At 45.5% G+C, this 19,301-nt stretch overlaps 1 long non-coding RNA gene across 1 annotated transcript in view; it reads right to left on the bottom strand.

Moving 5' to 3' along the window:
* LOC137378727 (uncharacterized) overlaps window positions 1–19,301 on the bottom strand; it is a 56,533-nt gene that overhangs the window by 33,967 nt on the left and 3,265 nt on the right. The window contains exon 2 of the long non-coding RNA XR_010976643.1: window positions 13,354–13,749. This is a non-coding gene — a long non-coding RNA (uncharacterized lncRNA). The remainder of the gene's footprint in view (window positions 1–13,353; window positions 13,750–19,301) is intronic.

The raw sequence follows: 19,301 nt of genomic DNA, 5'->3' as shown, positions 1-19,301 counted from the left end.
GCGAATGCTGGCAACTGACTCCCACGACTTGTGATCAATGTCACACGATTTCATGTCGCGTTTGCAGACGTCTTTATAACGGAGACATGGACGGCCGGTGGGTCTGATACCAGTGGCGAGCTCGCTGTACAATGTGTCTTTGGGGATCCTGCCATCTTCCATGCGGCTCACATGGCCAAGCCATCTCAAGCGCCGCTGACTCAGTAGTGTGTATAAGCTGGGGATGTTGGCCGCTTCAAGGACTTCTGTGTTGGAGATATAGTCCTGCCACCTGATGCCAAGTATTCTCCGAAGGCAGCGAAGATGGAATGAATTGAGACGTCGCTCTTGGCTGGCATACGTTGTCCAGGCCTCGCTGCCGTAGAGCAAGGTACTGAGGACACAGGCCTGATACACTCGGACTTTTGTGTTCCGTGTCAGTGCGCCATTTTCCCACACTCTCTTGGCCAGTCTGAACATAGCAGTGGAAGCCTTACCCATGCGCTTGTTGATTTCTGCATCTAGAGACAGGTTACTGGTGATAGTTGAGCCTAGGTAGGTGAACTCTTGAACCACTTCCAGAGCGTGGTCGCCAATATTGATGGATGGAGCATTTCTGACATCCTGCCCCATGATGTTCGTTTTCTTGAGGCTGATGGTTAGGCCAGATTCATTGCAGGCAGACGCAAACCTGTCGATGAGACTCTGCAGGCATTCTTCAGTGTGAGATGTTAAAGCAGCATCGTCAGCAAAGAGGAGTTCTCTGATGAGGACTTTCCGTACTTTGGACTTCGCTCTTAGACGGGCAAGGTTGAACAACCTGCCCCCTGATCTTGTGTGGAGGAAAATTCCTTCTTCAGAGGATTTGAACGCATGTGAAAGCAGCAGGGAGAAGAAAATCCCAAAAAGTGTGGGTGCGAGAACACAGCCCTGTTTCACACCACTCAGGATAGGAAAGGGCTCTGATGAGGAGCCACCATGTTGAATTGTGCCTTTCATATTGTCATGGAATGAGGTGATGATACTTAGTAGCTTTGGTGGACATCCGATCTTTTCTAGTAGTCTGAAGAGACCACGTCTGCTGACGAGGTCAAAGGCTTTGGTGAGATCAATGAAAGCAATGTAGAGGGGCATCTGCTGTTCACGGCATTTCTCCTGTATCTGACGAAGGGAGAACAGCATGTCAATAGTCGATCTCTCTGCACGAAAGCCACACTGTGCCTCAGGGTAGACGCGCTCGGCCAGCTTCTGGAGCCTGTTCAGAGCGACTCGAGCAAAGACTTTCCCCACTGTGCTGAGCAGGGAGATTCCACGGTAGTTGTTGCAGTCACCGCGGTCACCTTTGTTTTTATAGAGGGTGATGGTGTTGGCATCGCGCATGTCCTGGGGTACTGCTCCCTCGTCCCAGCACAGGCATAGCAGTTCATGTAGTGCTGAGAGTATAGCAGGCTTGGCACTCTTGATTATTTCAGGGGTAATGCTGTCCTTCCCAGGGGCTTTTCCGCTGGCTAGGGAATCAATGGCATCACTGAGTTCCGATTTGGTTGGCTGTATGTCCAGCTCATCCATGACTGGTAGAGGCTGGGCTGCATTGAGGGCAGTCTCAGTGACAGCATTCTCCCTGGAGTACAGTTCTAGGTAGTGCTCAACCCAGCGGTCCATCTGTTTGCGTTGGTCATTGATTATGTCCCCCGATTTAGATTTGAGGGGGGTGATCTTCTTGATGGTTGGCCCAAGAGCTCTCTTCATGCCATCATACATTTCTCTGATGTTTCCGGTGTCTGAGGCCAGCTGAATATGACTGCATAGGTGTTGCCAGTAGTCGTTTGCGCAACGCCTAGCTGCTCTTTGTGCAGTACTTCTGGCTGCTTTAAGTGCTGCGGATGTTAAATCGCTGGGGGCTTTCTTGTAGTTCAAAAGTGCAATGCGCTTAGCGGCTATGACAGGTTCCAGCTCTTCATTATGAGATTGAAACCAGTCTGCATTTCTCTTCGCACTTTTGCCGTAGGTGGTCAAAGCTGACTCATAGATGGCGTCTCTGATGTGGGCCCACTTGGTCTCAGCATCCCCTGTGGGAGTGTTTTGAAGGGCTGTTACAAGTGAATTTAGAAATTTTTGTAACAGCTGTGGGTGAGAAATTCTGCTCGTGTTGATGCGCGGGTGGCCCTTCTGCTTGGAATGATGCAACTTCTTTGGTCTGAGTCTAACCTTGCTGCACACCAGGGAGTGGTCGGTGTCGCAGTTTCACCATTACCCCTTGGCTTTTCCCAGTAGAGTTTAGCATGCTAACTGAGGCAAAGTCCTGGTGATGTGATGCTTGGAGCCAGTAGTGAGAGCTGGGTGAATCATCAGGCTCATAAAGAACACCTTTCTAGATGAGGTTATTTGCCATGCAGTTGTGCTCACCCCAAGCATCCCAACCTAAGTATTGCTGGGTATGAATTGCTCTATAGTCTCAGCACAAATCACTGCTTTAGATACTGGAACTATTTAATGAGGATGTGCAAACAGGCCACATGCCGGGGACTAAACAAAATGCCAGTGGTATAGCCAGCACCTCGTTTGTTGTTAAATGAATGTGCATATTAACGATGCTGTCTGCGGGAGGGATAGTGACAGCGTACACTAGCTAATTAGACCCAGCTGATTATTGTGGCAGTGCCTGGCAACCAGACAAGTGTTACTGCTTTCTCTTTATTCCCAAGAAAGCAAAGTCCAAATCTCCAAGATGAACAGGGTTTAGTCTGTGATGACAAGAGAGGCCATTTATATTCGGAGTTTATTAATCCTTCTATTTATGCTGAAATATACTGACAGGAGCAGTTTGCATTAGAACAAATTCTTTTAAATTACCTTTGCCGGTTGAGCAGGTGCTATTTACACAACTGCCTGTTCCTTGCTGTGTTAAGGTGGTTGAAACTGTGTCTACTAAAAATAATTGTTTCCCTCTTTTTCTGCCTTTTTCACTTGTCACTTCCTGAAGGTGCTGCTAGGGTATGTTATTATGTCATGGGGTGGTGGGCATGTGGGGTAGAGAGGTAGTGAAATGGGGAACAAAGCTGACCCTAATTCCATCTTCAGCTGACATTCCCACTCCTCCTGTCAGAGGTTAACAGACAGCGATCAAGGGTCATGAACCTTTGGCTGATCTTTCCCTTCCCTGGCTCAGGGCAAATAAAACAATTGCCATCTCTGCAAAGTTCAGCTAACTCAGAACAGACCAGGGGCTATACCTAGGATGACCCTATCAGCCTAGGCCCAACCATCTTCAACTGCTTCATCAATGACCTTCCTTCAATCATAAGGTCAGAAGTAGGGATGTTCGCTAACGGTTGTACAATGTTCAGCACCATTCACGACTCCTCAGATACTGAAGCAGTCTGTGTAGAAATGCAACAAGACCTGGACAATATCCAGGCTTGGGCTGATAAGTGGCAAGTAACATTCGCAACAGACAAGTGCCAGGCAATGACCATATCCAACAAGAGAGAATCTAACCATCTCCCCTTGACATTCATTGGCATTACCATCGCTGAATTCCCCCACTATCAACATTCCTGGGGATTACCAATGACCTGAAACTGAACTGGAGTGGGTATATAAATACTAGAATAGTAAATTTTGAAAGCCTGTCCACCATTTACAAGGTACAAGTCAGTAGTATGATGGAATACGCTCCGCTTGCCTGGATGGGTGCAGCTCCAACAACATTCAAGAAGCTCAACACCATCCAGGACAAAGCAGCTCACTTGAGTGGCACCCCATCCACAAACATTCACTCCCTCCACCACAGTGGCAGTAGTGTGTACCATCTACAAGATGCACTGCAGCAATGTACCAAGGCTCCTTAGACAGCACCTTCCAAACCCGCAACCTCTGCCACCTAGAAGGACAAGGGCAGCAGATCCATGGGAACACCACCACCTGCAAGTTCCCCTTCAAGCCACACACTATCTTGACTTGGAACTATATTGCCGTTCCTTCACTGTCGCTGGGTCAATATCCTGGAACTCCCTTCCTAACAGCACTGTGGGTGTACCTACCCCACATGGACTGCAGCGGTTCAAGGAGGCAGCTCACCACCACCTTCTCCAAGGCAATTAGGGATGGGCAATAAATGCTGGCCGAGCCAATGATGCCCATATCCCATGAACGAATTTTTAAAAAGCCATCATTCAGTGGGTAGCACTCTTACCTTCTGAGTCCCACTTCAGAGACTTGAGCACAAAATCTTGGCTGACACCTCACGTAAGTGGTGAGGGGGTGCTGCACTGTCAGAGGTGCTGTCTTTCAGATGAGATAAACTGAGGCCCCATCTGCCCCCTCAGGTGAACATAAAAGATTTTATGGCACTACTTCGAAGAAGATCAGGGGATTTATCTCCGATGTCCTGGCCAATATGTAACTCTGAACCAACACCTAAAAACAGTATGTCCGATCGTTATCACAGTACTGTTTGTGTGATCTAGTTATATGCAAATTGACTGCCCTGTCCTACGTTCCCTACATTACAACAGTGACTACTGTTATGGACAAGTGGGAAATGATAGGGGCGGTTTCCCTTTTTCAACTGAGCAAAGACATGTTTTTCAACCCCTGAGCATTTTAATGGTCAACAAACAGACAAATGAGATGTTTTCTTGTAGGTTTAAATGAAGAGAAATATTTATTATACAATTCCTGAAAATTCATAACTTCACCCATGCTCACACGCACACAGAGACACATGCGCACACACACACACACACACACAGGAAAAGATAGAGATGATAAGATAACATGCAGTTAGGTCTGATGGGTTTCTGTCAGGTGACCGTGGTTTCTCTTTATCATTGTCTTCAAATAATGGTGCCTGCTGGTGGGGCCATTGTTAGACAATGGGTTCTGGGTGTCACCCATCTTCATTCCATTTTGATAAAGTGCAGTCTTTTCACACCCATTCATTTAAATTTGAATTTGCAGTCACCATGGGAGAAATGCTATGCCCACCCCCGCTGTGGATTTGGAGGCCGGGCCAGCAAATAATCGGGTGGAATGGCGGCAGCAGGGATCCTCGCCACCATACCGCCTCCACCAAAATTAAATACAGGATGGGAAGGCCTGTGAATGATCAGGGCCTGTTAACAATTAAGGGCCTCATCCTGCCACTGCTGCAATTAGCTGTGCGGCAGGCAGGCCTGTCACCACACGGAAAGCACGACAGGAAAAATCGTGCGAGCTGCTTGCTGGCACCGGGTGGGGATTCCCTCGTTAAAAGGCACATAGTGCCTGACCGAGAGACCTGGCATCGGGAAGAAGGGGGGCTCGCTTAGAGCCAACCACCACCCACCCCCCGCCCTTGTAACCCACCCTCCCCCCACATCCTCCGCCCCAGTAACCCCCACCCCACGAGACCCTCGCTGCCCAGACCTACCTGTGGCCTGGGACCAGTGCCGCTCCTGGGCCTCGAGTGAGCGCTCAGTGGGCTGGCAGCTCAGATGGTGGGACTTTCATCATCGGGGTCTTTGATCCCATGGAAGGCCCACCACTGTCCAGTTAAGTGTCTAATTGGCACTTGATTCAGCGGGCCTCCCACAGGAGAGGCCTCCGTCGCCTGGATAAAATCCCCGCCCATGTCTCCTATGCCATTGTTAACCAAATTTATTGAGGAGAGGTAGCCATTAACACAGACTGGGCCATTTATATTTTAATGCCTTCCCCATGGCTGGTCTAGACATGAAGATTGACTCAGGGGTCTTGAAGTTTCCATGTGTATTGGCAGTACAGGATAAGGTTACTTGACCTCTTGACTCCTTCTCATTTTTTCACGAAAAGTGTCTGTTTTGAGTTTGTTTCATAAGTTCATTATATAATTCATAATTTCTCCATGCGTGAGCATGACACGACACTTCAAAAGTACTTAATTCGCTGTAAAGCACTATGGGACATCCAAATATTGTGAAGTTGCTATATAAATGCTATAATATAATAAATTATATATTATAAATAATTATATCAGTTGTCTTGTATTTGTTTAATCATTGGTCTGTCTACTTTTTTTAAAAAATGCAAGAAAAAGGGTATGATAAGCCAAGAAGTAGTGTTAGATAATGCCAAGCTTTAGTTTTAAAAGCCTGCAAATTGTAGGAGCAACTAAGAGAGGTAACTAAGAACTAAGATTGGCACCCCAGCCACAACCTTCAACATTTGTTCCCTTCACCACCGACGCACAGTGGCAGCGGTGTGTACCATCTACAAAATGCACTGCAGCAACTCACCAAGGCTCTTTCAACAGCACCTTCCAAATCCGTGACCTCTACCACTTAGAAGGACAAGGGCAGCAGATGCATGGGATCACCACCACCTGCAGGATCCTCTTCAAGCCACACACCATCCTGACTTGGCACTATACTGTCTCTGGGTCAAAATCCTGGAACTCCCTTCCTAGCAGCACTGTTGGTGTACCGAAACCCCAAGGATTGCAACGGTTCATAAAGGCAGCTCACTACCATCTTCTCAAGGGCAATTAGTGATGGGCAATAAATATTGGCCTAGCCAGCGATACCCATATCCCATGAACGTATAAAAAAATGTTCCACAGTTTTGATGATGTGGGAAAGAATGAGAGAGTAGGAGACAATATGATATGTTTTGGTTCTAATACATTGAAGCTGCAGGGAAAAGGAAGAGTGTGACAGATGGTGCATTTAGAGCTCAGGAGTAACAAGAGAGGAAGGTTAAGAGGTGCAATGACTATTTTAATCCTGAGGAGGGGAGAAGGGTAGGGGAGAAGGAGGGAGAAAAGGAAGAGGGGGAAAGAGAAGGGAGATAGAGAGGGGAGAGAAATGGAGACTAGAGGAAGGAAATGCCCCAAGCTGAGACCTGGTATCTCATTGGCGACAGAAAGGGAAAAGCAAGTGGAGAAGTTTCTCTGAGCTGTTGTACACACTGGCTGAAGTGTAGCAATAGCAAAAAGCTCGGAGAAAGTTACAAAACCACATGGCTAGTCAGAAAGTGGCAGTACTCGAATAAAAATGCACCATTTTTGTAATAACAAATGAAATAAACAATACATATGCACAAGCTGATGACCAATAGTATCATTAGTAAATTTATTAACTTTCATGTTACTCATGACACTTCAAATGAACCTTAAGTCAGACAAAAATAGATTGCTAGTGATTGCAGGAGACATTTACAAAACATGCTCCCTTCCTGTTAAAATAATTAATTTCCAACAATCTTTATGGACATAAAAGAAGTAAAGCTTCGGCATGCTGTACTGCATCAACTAGTTCATTTTGAAACCTATTTTACATTTGGAATAAAGGGAAGTTTTCACTAAATGAGGTGTATTTTAACTGGGTGCAGGTTGCAGGTGGGTTGTGGGCTGTACATAAAACCCACTTTAAACCTCATCAGTTAGAAACTTGTGCTGTTTTATCTCCTGGAACTCATTCTGTAATCCAGCAGGAAGAGGCTGCTAGCTGGTTTCTGTCTGATCAAAATTGCTGGGCCTGGAGGCCTCTTGTTAGCACCAAGTTACATCTTGGCAGCGTGGCCCAGATCTCTCATGTGGGGCCCAGAGGAGCACCTCTACTCCTTACCTTAGAGGCCACTTCTGTTTTCTCAGTAAGTTTTTACAGTCACTCTGCTCAGTAGGCTGTTAGCATGCCATTGGGGTCCTAACAAAAGAAAAAAAACTTGAAGAAAAATTTGCAGGCGTAACAAAGAATTTGGAGTGTAGTCACGGCAGTACTGTAGGAAATGATATCAAAGGACCCCGGTTAATAACTCAAGCGGGCGCCACGTCCAGCTAAAAACAGCGTCCAGTTAAGATGGCAGTGGGTGAGAATTGAGCAGGAAGAAGGGCAGTAAGTCCACACACAGCTAAATTAACTGTGCACTCATTCCCCTTTCCACAGGGAAGGGTAGGCTAAATTCTTCCCTGACTGCGAGGAATGGTACAAAACCAAACAAACACAATGATTTCAGATGCAATCCAGGCTGTGCTGAGTTCCTTGTTCTCAATCAGGGTAGTTAGTAGGGTTACAATCAAAGATCAACAAAGATCCTCTCTCTTTGTCCTCCTTGTCTCGAGAGACAATGGGTAAGCGCCTAGAGGTGGTCAGTGGTTTGTGGAGCAGTGCCTGGAGTGGCTATAAAGGCCAATTATAGAGTGACAGACTCTTCCACAGGTGCTGCAGATAAAATTAGTTGTCAGGGCTGTTACACAGTTGGCTCTCTCCTTGCGCTTCTGTCTTTTTTCCTGCCAACTGCTAAGTCTCTTCGACACGCCACTCTTTAGCCCTGCCTTTATGGCTGTCCGCCAGCTCTGACGATCACTGGCAACTGACTCCCACGCCTTGTGGTCAATGTCACAGGACTTCATGTCGCATTTGCAGACGTCTTTGAAACAGAGACATGGACGGCCGGTGGGTCTAATACCAGTGACGAGCTCGCTGTACAATGCGTCCTTGGGGATCCTGCCATCTTCTATGCGGCTCACATGGCCAAGCCATCTCAAGCGCCGCTGGCTCAGTAGGGTGTATATGCTGGGAATGTTGGCGACCTCAAGGATTTCTGCGTTGGAGATACGGTCCTGCCACCTGATGCCAAGGATTCTCTGGAGGCAGCGAAGATGGAATGAGTTGAGACGTCGCTCTTGGCTGGCATACGTTGTCCAGGCGTCGCTGCCATAGAGCAAGGTACTGAGGACACAGGCTTGAGACACTCGAACTTTTGTGTTCCATGTCAGTGCACCTTTTTCCCACACTCTCTTGGCCAGTCTGGACATAGCAGCCGATACCTTTCTCATGCGCTTGTTGATTTCTGCATCGAGAGACAGGTTACTGGTGATAGTTGAGCCTAGGTAGGTGAACCCTTGAACCACTTCCAGAGCGTGGTCACCGATATTGATGGATGGAGCATTTCTGACATCCTGTCCCATGATGTTCGTTTTCTTGAGGCTGATGGTTAGGCCAAATTCATTGCAGGCAGCTGCAATCCTGTCGAAGAGTCTCTGCAGACATCCTTCTGTGTCGGATGTTAATGCAGCATCGTCAGCAAAGAGGAGTTCCCTGATGAGGACCTTCCATACTTTGGTCTTCGCTCTTAGGCGGGCAAGGTTGAACAACCTGCCATCTGATCTTGTGTGGAGGAAAATTCCTTCTTCTGAAGACTTGAACGCATGTGAGAGCAGCAGGGAGAAGAAGATCCCAAACAGTGTAGGTGCGAGAACACAGCCCTGTTTCTCACCACTCAGGATAGAAAAGGGGTCTGATGAGGCACCGCTATGCTGAATTGTGCCTTTCATATTGTCATGGAATGAGGTGATGATACTTCGTAGCTTTGGTGGACATCTGATCTTTGCTAGTAGTCTGAAGAGACCACGTCTGCTGATGAGGTCAAAGGCTTTGGTGAGATCAATGAAAGCAACGTAGAGGGGCAGCTGTTGTTCGTGGCATTTCTCCTGTAGCTGATGAAGGGTGAACGCATGTCAATGGTGGATCTCTCTGCTCGAAAGCCGCACTGTGCCTCAGGGTAGATGCGCTCGCCCAGCTTCTGGAGTCTGTTTAAAATGACTCAAGTGAAGACTTTCCCCACTATGCTGAGCAGGGAGATTCCACAGTAGTTGTTGCAGTCACCGTGGTCACCTTGTTCTTATAGAGGGTGATGATATTGGCATCGTGCATGTCCTGTGGTACTGCTCCCTCATCCCAGCACAGGAAAAGCAGTTCACGGAGTGCTGAGAGTATAGCAGGCTTGGCACTCTTGATTATTTCAGGGGTAATGCGGTCCTTTCCTGGGGCTTTTCCACTGGCTACAAAATCAGTGGCATCACTGAGTTCCGATTTTGCTGGCTGTTCGTCCAGCTCATCCATGACAGGCAGAGACTGGGCTGCACTGAGGGCGGAATCAGTGACAACATTTTCCCTGGAGTACAGTTCTAGGTAGTGCTCCACCCAGCAGTCCATTTGTTTGCGTTGGTCAGTGATCATGTCCCCTGATTTACACTTGTTTCTTATCCACAGCTGTTACATAAGTTTCTAAATTCACTTGAAAAAGCCCTTCAAAACACTCCTGCAGAGGATGCAGAAACCAAGTGGGCCCACATCAGAGACGCCATCTTTGACTCAGCAATGACCACCTTTGGCAAACGTGAGAAGCAGAATGCAGATTGGTTTCAATCTCACTTTGAAGAGCTGAAACCTGTCGTAGCCACCAAGCGCATTGCACTGTTGAACTACAAGAAAGACCCCAGCGAGTTAACATTCGTAGCACTTAAAGTAGCCAGAAGCGCTGCACAAAGAACAGCCAGGCACTGTGCAAATGACTACTGGCAACACCTATGCAGTCGTATTCAGCTGGCATCCGACACAAGAAACATCAGAGGAATGTATGATGACATTAAGAGAACAAAGATCACTGCTTTCCAAAAGAGGAGGGCAGAGAGCTGGAAAGTAAAAGAAGAAAAAAATTCTATTAGATCTCATTCATAGATAACTCCAGAAAATCTCATCCAAGTATGGAATTCCAATGTACTTCCCTTTGATCCAAAGATAATATCCAAAAATAGAATTCTGCCCTGACCTTAAATAGAGCAGGTTTTCCTAGCATTTCGTTTGGCCAGCTATATGCTCGGGTTCTGAATGTTGGCAGCATAACCTTATTCTCTTACACTTTGCAGAATCTAACTGACATTACTATACATTGTTATTTCAACACTGCTTTTGAACACTGAGCTTCAAATATAATTCAAGGAAATTAAACCTGAAACTGAGGCCTTTCACTCTCTGTACTGAACAAAGAATAAAAATTATCTCTGTTGCTTTAGAATTTCTTCCCTCTTTTCAACATGCTTATACTCTATTCCCTAAACTTCTCTACCTCTCTCTCTCCTCCTCTAAGATGCTCCTTAAAAGCTACTTCTTTGACCAAACGTTTGGTCACCTGTCTTAATCTCTCCTTCTGTGGCTTGGTGTCAAATTTTATTTGATAATCACTCTTGTGAAACACCTTGGTACATTAAAGACAGTATATAAATGCATGTTGCTGGTGTCATTTTTCTTCCATTGTTTTTCTCTCTGTTAAATGTCCCCATTCCTCTCACAACCTTGGGTCAGTAACCAAAGAACACAGATTTAAAATAATTGGCAAAATATCCAGAGGAGGAAATGAGGGGAATTTTTTTTTTAATGTAGTGAATTGTTACGATCTGGAATACGCTGCCTGGAAGGGAGGTGGAACCAGATTCGATAGTAACTTTCCAAAGGGAATTGGAGAAATATTTGAAAAGAAGGAATCTGTAGAGCTTTGAAGAAAAAGATAGTACCAATACAAAGGGCTGAATGGCCTCCTTCTGTCCTATATGATAATTGACATCTGCCGCACGCTCTATAATTTTCCCTGCAGCTTAATGGCTAGAATAGCAAAGCCCTGTTGGTGTGTGAAAGGGAAAATATTGATGAGGAATTAGCAATTGAAGTCAAGTGCAAGGCATTTATTTTCTCCATTGCATGGTGTGGCCCTCAAGGCGAGTGGCTTCCTCTGCTTCTATGAGTTCGTATACAACTCACCAGCAGTGAGAGAGAGAGCCTGGCCTTCACCCAGTCTGAAAGTCAAGCCAGGAACCTCACAGACTTGCAGGCCGAACCTGGAGACCTAAGGCTGGTGACAGAAGTTCCTGGGAGTTGGTCAACTACAAAATGATTGGAAGGAGGTCATAACCTCTCTCCCCGCCCTCCCTAGCTTCCACTGGCCCTCAATGTTAACCCTAGTAATCCTGTTGAAAATGATCAAAACAAATTGTCCAGAGGATGGAACCTACCTGTAGTCCGTTTTTCATGAGAGGAGGACACACTGCATTTTTTTAATATAACCGTTGGCAAGGACATTCTGTCACGATTGACCTCTATGTCTCAAACCTTGCACATGATACTTTCTTAATAAAAAGAACACGAACAAATTGCTATGCCAATGCCTTACGGATGGTGTTACAAGTGCTTTTGGAGCAGACAACTTATTTTCCCAGGAAATATTTGGTTGTGAAATATTCAGCAGGGTGCCACCAGGGCTTTGCTATTCTGGTCATTAAGCTGCAGGGAAAATTATGGAGCATGCAGCAGATGTCAATTATCATACAGGACAGGACGCCATTCAGCCCATTGTATCTGTGCTATCTTGTTCCTCAAAGCTGTATGAATTTCTCCTTTTCAAATATTTCTCCAATTCCCTTCGGAAAGTTACTATCGAATCTGCTTCCACCTCCCTTTCAGGCAGCGTATTCCAGATCATAACAATTCACTACATTAAAAAAATGCCCCTCATTTTCTGGAAACATATCGTACATGCCTTACAAAGGCTGATTCTTACAATATCACGTAAAAAAAATTAACATTTTTATCATAGGTCTCCATAAACAGGGTGGATAATTGGCAGAGGTCTGGTAGGGTCTTTCAGATGGAGATTTATGTTGCTCGATAGCTTCCCATCCTCTACACGGTCACACAAAGTTCAAAATGAATAAGCTTCAACTAAGAAAAGAAGTTTGGAAGGTTGTTTCAGTTCTCAGAATAGGGGATACACAGAACAACCAAAGACGTCAATGGAGTTCAGAAAGCAGCAGCCCATTTCATTTTTTTCTTCCAGGATACCAATACTACTGTCTCCCCATGACAATGTCCAGCTGATTCTGAAATGCAATCCATCTACTTGTAACCTTCTACCATTACTCACTTTCTGGTATCTGTAGTGTTGTGTTGTTTTGAAATTGCAATTGCATTGTGCATTGTGTACTCTAGAGGCTGCTGCAGAGCATACTTGCTAGCAAAGAGAAAGTGAAACTTGGACAGAATAAAAGGAGAAGCCTTTGTGTGCAGCTGCTGCAGTCTTTGTCTTTCTGTCTTTGCCTCATATCTTATACTAAACTTGCCTAAACCTCACTCAAGTCTCGAGGACATCACATTATCTGTCCCCCACACTCTGAATCCCTGTCATCATGTCCAGCTGTGCTAGAGTATCCAAAAGTATTGCGGATTCGCCTTCTCTGTAACATCTGGTTGAGCATAAAGAAAGACTTACATTTATAAAAAGTCTTCCATGGCCTCAGGATATCCCAATAAAATTTACAGCCAATGAAGTACTTTTGTAGTGTAGTCATTGTTGTAAAGTTGGAAACATTTGCACACAGCAAGCACCCACAGACAGCACTGTGCTAAAGTGTCAGCTGTGGCTCAGTTGGTAGCACTTCCACCTCAGAGTCAGAAGGTCATGAGTTTATGTCTCACATCCTCATTTCCCGGCGGAGAAGCAGGAGAAGGTAGCGACTCTTCGGTGGGTAAGTGAAGGCAACAGGAGCTGTGTTTTAAAATTTGTTTTAAAAGTTGTACTTACTGTTTTCCTTGTGTTCAAGTTACTTTTGGCGCGGGAGGAACCGGAAGCTGGACGGCAGCAAGGACTCCTGGGTAGGTATTTTCTTTAAAGGTGCGGAGCTCCGTGGACTCGGCCTCATTTCCCGGCGGAGAAGCAGGAGAAGGTAGCGACTCTTCGGTGGGTAAGTGAAGGCAACAGGAGCTGTGTTTTAAAATTTGTTTTAAAAGTTGTACTTACTGTTTTCCTTGTGTTCAAGTTACTTTTGGCGCGGGAGAAACCGGAAGCTGGACGGCAGCAAGGACTCCTGGGTAGGTATTTTCTTTAAAGGTGCGGAGCTCCGTGGACTCGGCCTCATTTCCCGGCGGAGAAGCAGGAGAAGGTAGCGACTCTTCGGTGGGTAAGTGAAGGCAACAGGAGCTGTGTTTTAAAATTTGTTTTAAAAGTTGTACTTACTGTTTTCCTTGTGTTCAAGTTACTTTTGGCGAGGGAGGAACCGGAAGTAGGTATTTTCTTTAAAGGTGCGGAGCAGAGGGCTTCCAGTTCTTGGATAATTGGACTGCATTCTGGGGAAGATGGGACCTGTTCAAACAGGACGGGCTGCATCTGAACCAGAGGGGCACCAATATCCTGGGAGGGAGGTTTGCTAGTACTGTTCGGGAGGGTTTAAACTAGTTTGGGAGGGGGATGGGAACCGGACTTGTAGTCCAGGGACCAGTGGGTCCACTCAGAAAGACAAAGAGTGTAGTGAGGTATTGGGGAAGGTAGCACTGTCGCAGAGGACAGATGGGCACGGAGAAGGGTTAAAGTGCGTATACTTCAACGCAAGAAGCATCAGGAATAAGGTGAGTGAATTGAAGGCGTGGATGGGCACTTGGGACTACGATGTTGTGGCCATCACTGAAACGTGGATAGGTGAGGGGGAGGAATGGTTCTTGGAGGTACCTGGTTATAGATGTTTTCATAAGATTAGGAATGGTGGTAAAAGAGGTGGGGGGGTGGCATTGTTAGTTAGAAATAGTGTAACAACTGCTGAAAGAATTTTCGAGGAGGATCTGCCGACTGAGGCACTGTGGGTTGAGGTCAGGAACAGGAAAGGAGCAGTCACCTTGATGGGAGTTTTCTATCGGCCCCCCAATAGCAGCAGGGAGGTGGAAGAGCAGATTGGGAAACAGATTTTGGAAAGGAGCAGAAGTCACAGGGTAGTAATTATGGGGGATTTCAACTTCCCAAATATTGATTGGCAACTCTTTAGATCGAATAGTTTGGATGGGGTAGTGTTTGTGCAGTATGTCCAGGAAGCTTTTCTGACTCAGTATGTAGACTGCCCGACCAGAGGGGAGGCAATATTGGATTTGGTACTAGGTAATGAACCAGGGCAAGTGATAGAGCTGTTGGTGGGCGAGCACTTTGGAGATAGTGATCACAATTCTGTAGCATTCACTGTGGTAATGGAGAGGGATAGGTATGTGCAACAGGGCAAGGTTTACAATTGGGGGAAGGGTAGATATGATGCTGTCAGGCAGGAACTGAGGAGCATAAGTTGGGAGCATATGCTGGCAGGGAAGGGCACGGTCGAAATGTGGAACTTTTTCAAGGAGCAGATAGTAGGGGCCATTGATAAGCATGTCCCTGTCAGACAGGGAAGGGATGGTCATGTGAGGGAACCGTGGTTGACAAGAGAGGTTGAGAGTCTTGTTAGGAAGAAGAAGGATGCGTATATAAGGTTGAGGAAAAAGGGCACAGGCATAGCTCTGGAGGGATACAAGATGGCCAGGAAGGATCTGAAGAAAGGGATTAGGAGAGCTAAGAGAGGGCATGAAAAATGCTTGGCGGGTAGGATAAAAGAAAACCCCAAGGCCTTTTACGCGTATGTCAGAAATATGAGGATGACTAGGGGGACCGTAGGTCCGGTCAAGGACAATAGCGGGAGACTGTGTGTTGAGCCGGAAGAGATAAGTGAGGTTTTGAATGAGTACTTCTCTTCGGTATTTACGAATGAGAAGGGGTGTATTACTGAAGAGGACGGTGTGAAACAGACTGGTAAGCTCGAGGAAGTGCTCGTTAGGAGGGAAGATGTGTTGGGGCTTTTGAATAACTTGAAGATAGACAAGTCTCCCGGGCCTGACGGGGTATATCCAAGGATGTTATGGGAAGCAAGGGATGAAATTGCAGAGCCGCTGGCAATGATCTTTTCATCTTCTCTGTTGACGGGGGTGGTACCAGGTGATTGGAGGGTGGCAAATGTTGTGCCCCTGTTCAAGAAAGGGAATAGGAACAACCCTGGGAATTACAGGCCAGTTAGTCTTACTTCGGTGGTAGGCAAGTTGATGGAAAAGGTGCTGAGGGATAGGATTTCTGAGCATCTGGAAAGACACTGCTTGATTCGGGACAGTCAGCACGGTTTTGTGAGGGGTAGGTCTTGCCTCACAAGCCTGATTGAATTCTTTGAGCAGGTGACCAAGCAAGTGGATGAGGGTAAACCAGTGGATGTGGTGTACATGGATTTTAGTAAGGCATTTGATAAGGTCCCCCATGGTAGACTTATGGAGAAAGTCAGGAGGCATGGGATAGTGGGGAATGTGGCCAGTTGGATTAAGAATTGGCTAACTGATAGAAGGCAGAGAGTGGTCTTAGATGGTAAATACTCAGCCTGGAGCCCAGTTACCAGTGGCGTGCCACAGGGATCAGTTCTGGGTCCTCTCCTGTTTGTGATTTTTATTAACGACTTGGATGAGGAAGTCGAAGGGTGGGTCAGTAAATTTGCAGATGATACAAAGGTTGGTGGAGTTGTGGATACCGAGGAGGGCTATTGTCGTCTGCAAAGGGACTTGGATAGGTTGCAGTGCTGGGCTGAAAAGTGGCAGATGGAGTTTAACCCTGAAAAGTGTGAGGTCGTCCATTTTGGAAGGACAAACACGAATGCAAAATACTGGGTTAACGGTAGGGTTCTTGGGCATGTGGAGGAGCAGAGAGACCTTGGGGTCTATGTGCATAGATCGTTGAAAGTTGCAACTCAAGTGGATAGGGCTGTGAAGAAGGCATATGGGGTGTTAGCGTTCATTAGCAGAGGGATTGAATTTAAGAGCCGTGAGGTGATGATGCAGCTGTACAGGACCTTGGTAAGGCCTCATTTGGAGTACTGTGTGCAGTTCTGGTCGCCTCATTTTAGGAAGGATGTGGAAGCCTTGGAGAGGGTGCAGAGGAGATTTACCAGGATGTTGCCTGGAATGGAGAATAAGTCTTACGAGGAAAGGCTGAACATTCTAGGCCTCTTCTCATTAGAACGGAGAAGGATGAGGGGTGACATGATAGAGGTTTATAAGATGATCAGGGGAATAGATAGGGTAGACAGTCAGAAACTTTTTCCCCGGGTGGAGCAAAGCGTTACAAGGGGTCATAAATTTAAAGTGAAGGGTGGGAGATATAAGGGGGATGTCAGGGGAAGGTTCTTTACCCAGAGAGTGGTCGGGGCATGGAATGCCTTGCCTGGGGAAGTTGTTGAGTCAGAAACTTTAGGGACTTTCAAACGGCTTTTAGATAGGTATATGGATAAAGGAGAATGATGGGGTATAGATTAAATTGTCCTTGACAGAGGACAAAGGATCGGCACAACATCGTGGGCCGAAGGGCCTGTTCTGTGCTGTATTTTTCTATGTTCTATGTTCTATGTTCTATTAGAAACTTGTAAACAAAAATAGGCTGGTACTCTAGTGCACGACATTGGAGGTGCTGTCTTTCAGATGAGATGTTAAACTGAGGCCCAGTCTGCTCTCAAAGGTAGATATAAAAGACCCATGGCACTAATTTGAAGAAGAGTAGGAAAGTTCTCCCTGGTGACCTGACCAATGCTCACCCCTTAACTAACATCACTAAAACTGCTGCCCTAGTCATTCTTACAATGCTGTTTGTGGGAGCTTGCTGTGCGCAAACTGCCCACTGTGTTTCCTACATTACAACAGTGACTACACTTCAAATGTATTTCATTGGCTGTAAAGTGTTTTGGGATTTCCTGAGGTTGTGAAAGGTGCTATATAAATGCAAGTCTTTCTTTTTAAAGCCTAGGTTACCTGTTTTTTTATTCAATTGAGGAGTACAAAGGTAAAGTAAACAGAGACAATCAAATCAGGCACAATAGAAATATGTAGGCTTTCCCGTTTGGAAAGCGTAGCAGAAATCACTACAATCCTCAGCATCTTCCAGCATTTTCTACAGCTCTAATCCATTTTAAACCAAAAAATGCATTGAGTTTGATATTTAACTAACATTTACATCTGTGCTCCCTTTCAGTCTGCACTTTCTTATTCCAGTGTTGTTTATTTATCCAAGACTATTGTAGACCATTCAAGAGCATTCCTGGCCATGGATACATTAGCCCTGGGCAATACTTCACAATGGAAAAGAGATGGTGGCATTCATTAAATAACACGCATGGTATTTATTAAACTAATTGGAAAGATGGAAACACAGCCTCCAAAATATTATAAAGTTAGTTTAGGCAAAGATTTATATATTCAGTTATGAGGCAAATGTTAAGACAAATTGATATTTGCATTCACTTGCCCCATTTAAAATAATAGTGTTGACAAAAGGATATTTTGTCAGTCTATGTTATTTCAAAAGGGCACCAAATGTTTGTAGACAGTGTAGTGTTTTTCAGGATGGGTGAACTAAGATGGGCTAAATGGACTTTCTCATCTGTCAGTAATCTTGTGAATTCCTTCTCATATTCCCTAGCAGAAAGGGGAAAGAGTCTCAAAAGATCCTGACAGCCAGGTAGGATATAGACAGAGAATCATATTTGAGTTCTGTAGCTGTTTAAGAGTGTGCATTCTCTCTGCCCTTGCTGAATGCCATTCTGAACTTCAGACTGAAATGAAGACTTTCTGAATTGTTAGGAACTTGAATCTTAAATAGCTATGAACAAAAATACTTAAACAATATCGCCTTACTGTTTAGTGAGCAGTGTTCAAGCAGTGTCTTAGGCAGTCTAGACAGGTGGGGGAAGAGGGACGACAAGGCTGATAATTCTTTGTCGCTAAGAGTAGTTGGTACATTTGGTATATTATGATTTTGTGGCTTTGGAATTTCTATCTTAGCGTTTGTACTTCAGTGTTTGTTTCCTTGTAGGAACTGTCGCCTGACCGATGTACTTTAAGAGCTTAATGCTGTGGTAGTCTTTATAGCTACAACAGAGCTACAATGTAGAAGCTCACTGCAGGTCAGGCTGGAGCAGGTGATATTGCTCAATGATGGCCTTTCTAGTGAAGACAAGCCCCACTCCCACGGATAAGCACAGATAGGATCTATACATGTAGGCCTCGGGTATAACAGGTCTATGTTTAACACCCGAGGTGTCGACGCACCTGAATGTATTACCCCCTCATAACCTCATCTGAATCATGGAGTCGAATGGGCCTATATTCTTTGGAATTTAGAGAAATGAGAGGTGATCTCACTGAAAGTTTGAAAATACGATTCTGAAAGGGTTGATGCTGAGAGGCAATTTCCTATGGCTGGAGAGTCTAGAACTAAGGATTCTAGTTTCATGATAGGAGGTGCACCATTAAGGACTGAGATGAGGAGAAATTTCTTCACTCAAATGGTTGTGAATCTTTGGAATTCTCTACACCAGAGGTCTGTGGATGCTTAGTCGTATAGTATATTCAAGACAGAGATCAATAGAATCAAGGGATGTGGGGATAGTGCAGGAAGATAGAGTGGAGGTAGAAGAACAACCATGACCTTGTTGAATGACAGAGCAGGTTCGAGGAACTACATGGCCTAATCCTGCTCCTAGTTCTTATGTTTTTTTGTTACTGGAAACTCTTAAGAAATTCCTTTCCTCGCAATTTGTTTGCTTTCATTTCAACTGCAGCAGGAAACAAGAATCATGAAGAGTATATTCTTCTTTCTAAACTAAAATGTTAATATGATAAACTATTGCAGAGAACAACATGCAACTAAGGATC

The sequence above is a fragment of the Heterodontus francisci genome, chromosome 17 (assembly GCF_036365525.1).
Source record: "Heterodontus francisci isolate sHetFra1 chromosome 17, sHetFra1.hap1, whole genome shotgun sequence".
NCBI classification, from domain to species: Eukaryota; Metazoa; Chordata; class Chondrichthyes; order Heterodontiformes; family Heterodontidae; genus Heterodontus; species Heterodontus francisci.
Note: the sequence above shows the minus strand (reverse complement) of the source record. Positions and strands in the feature narration are given on the sequence as shown.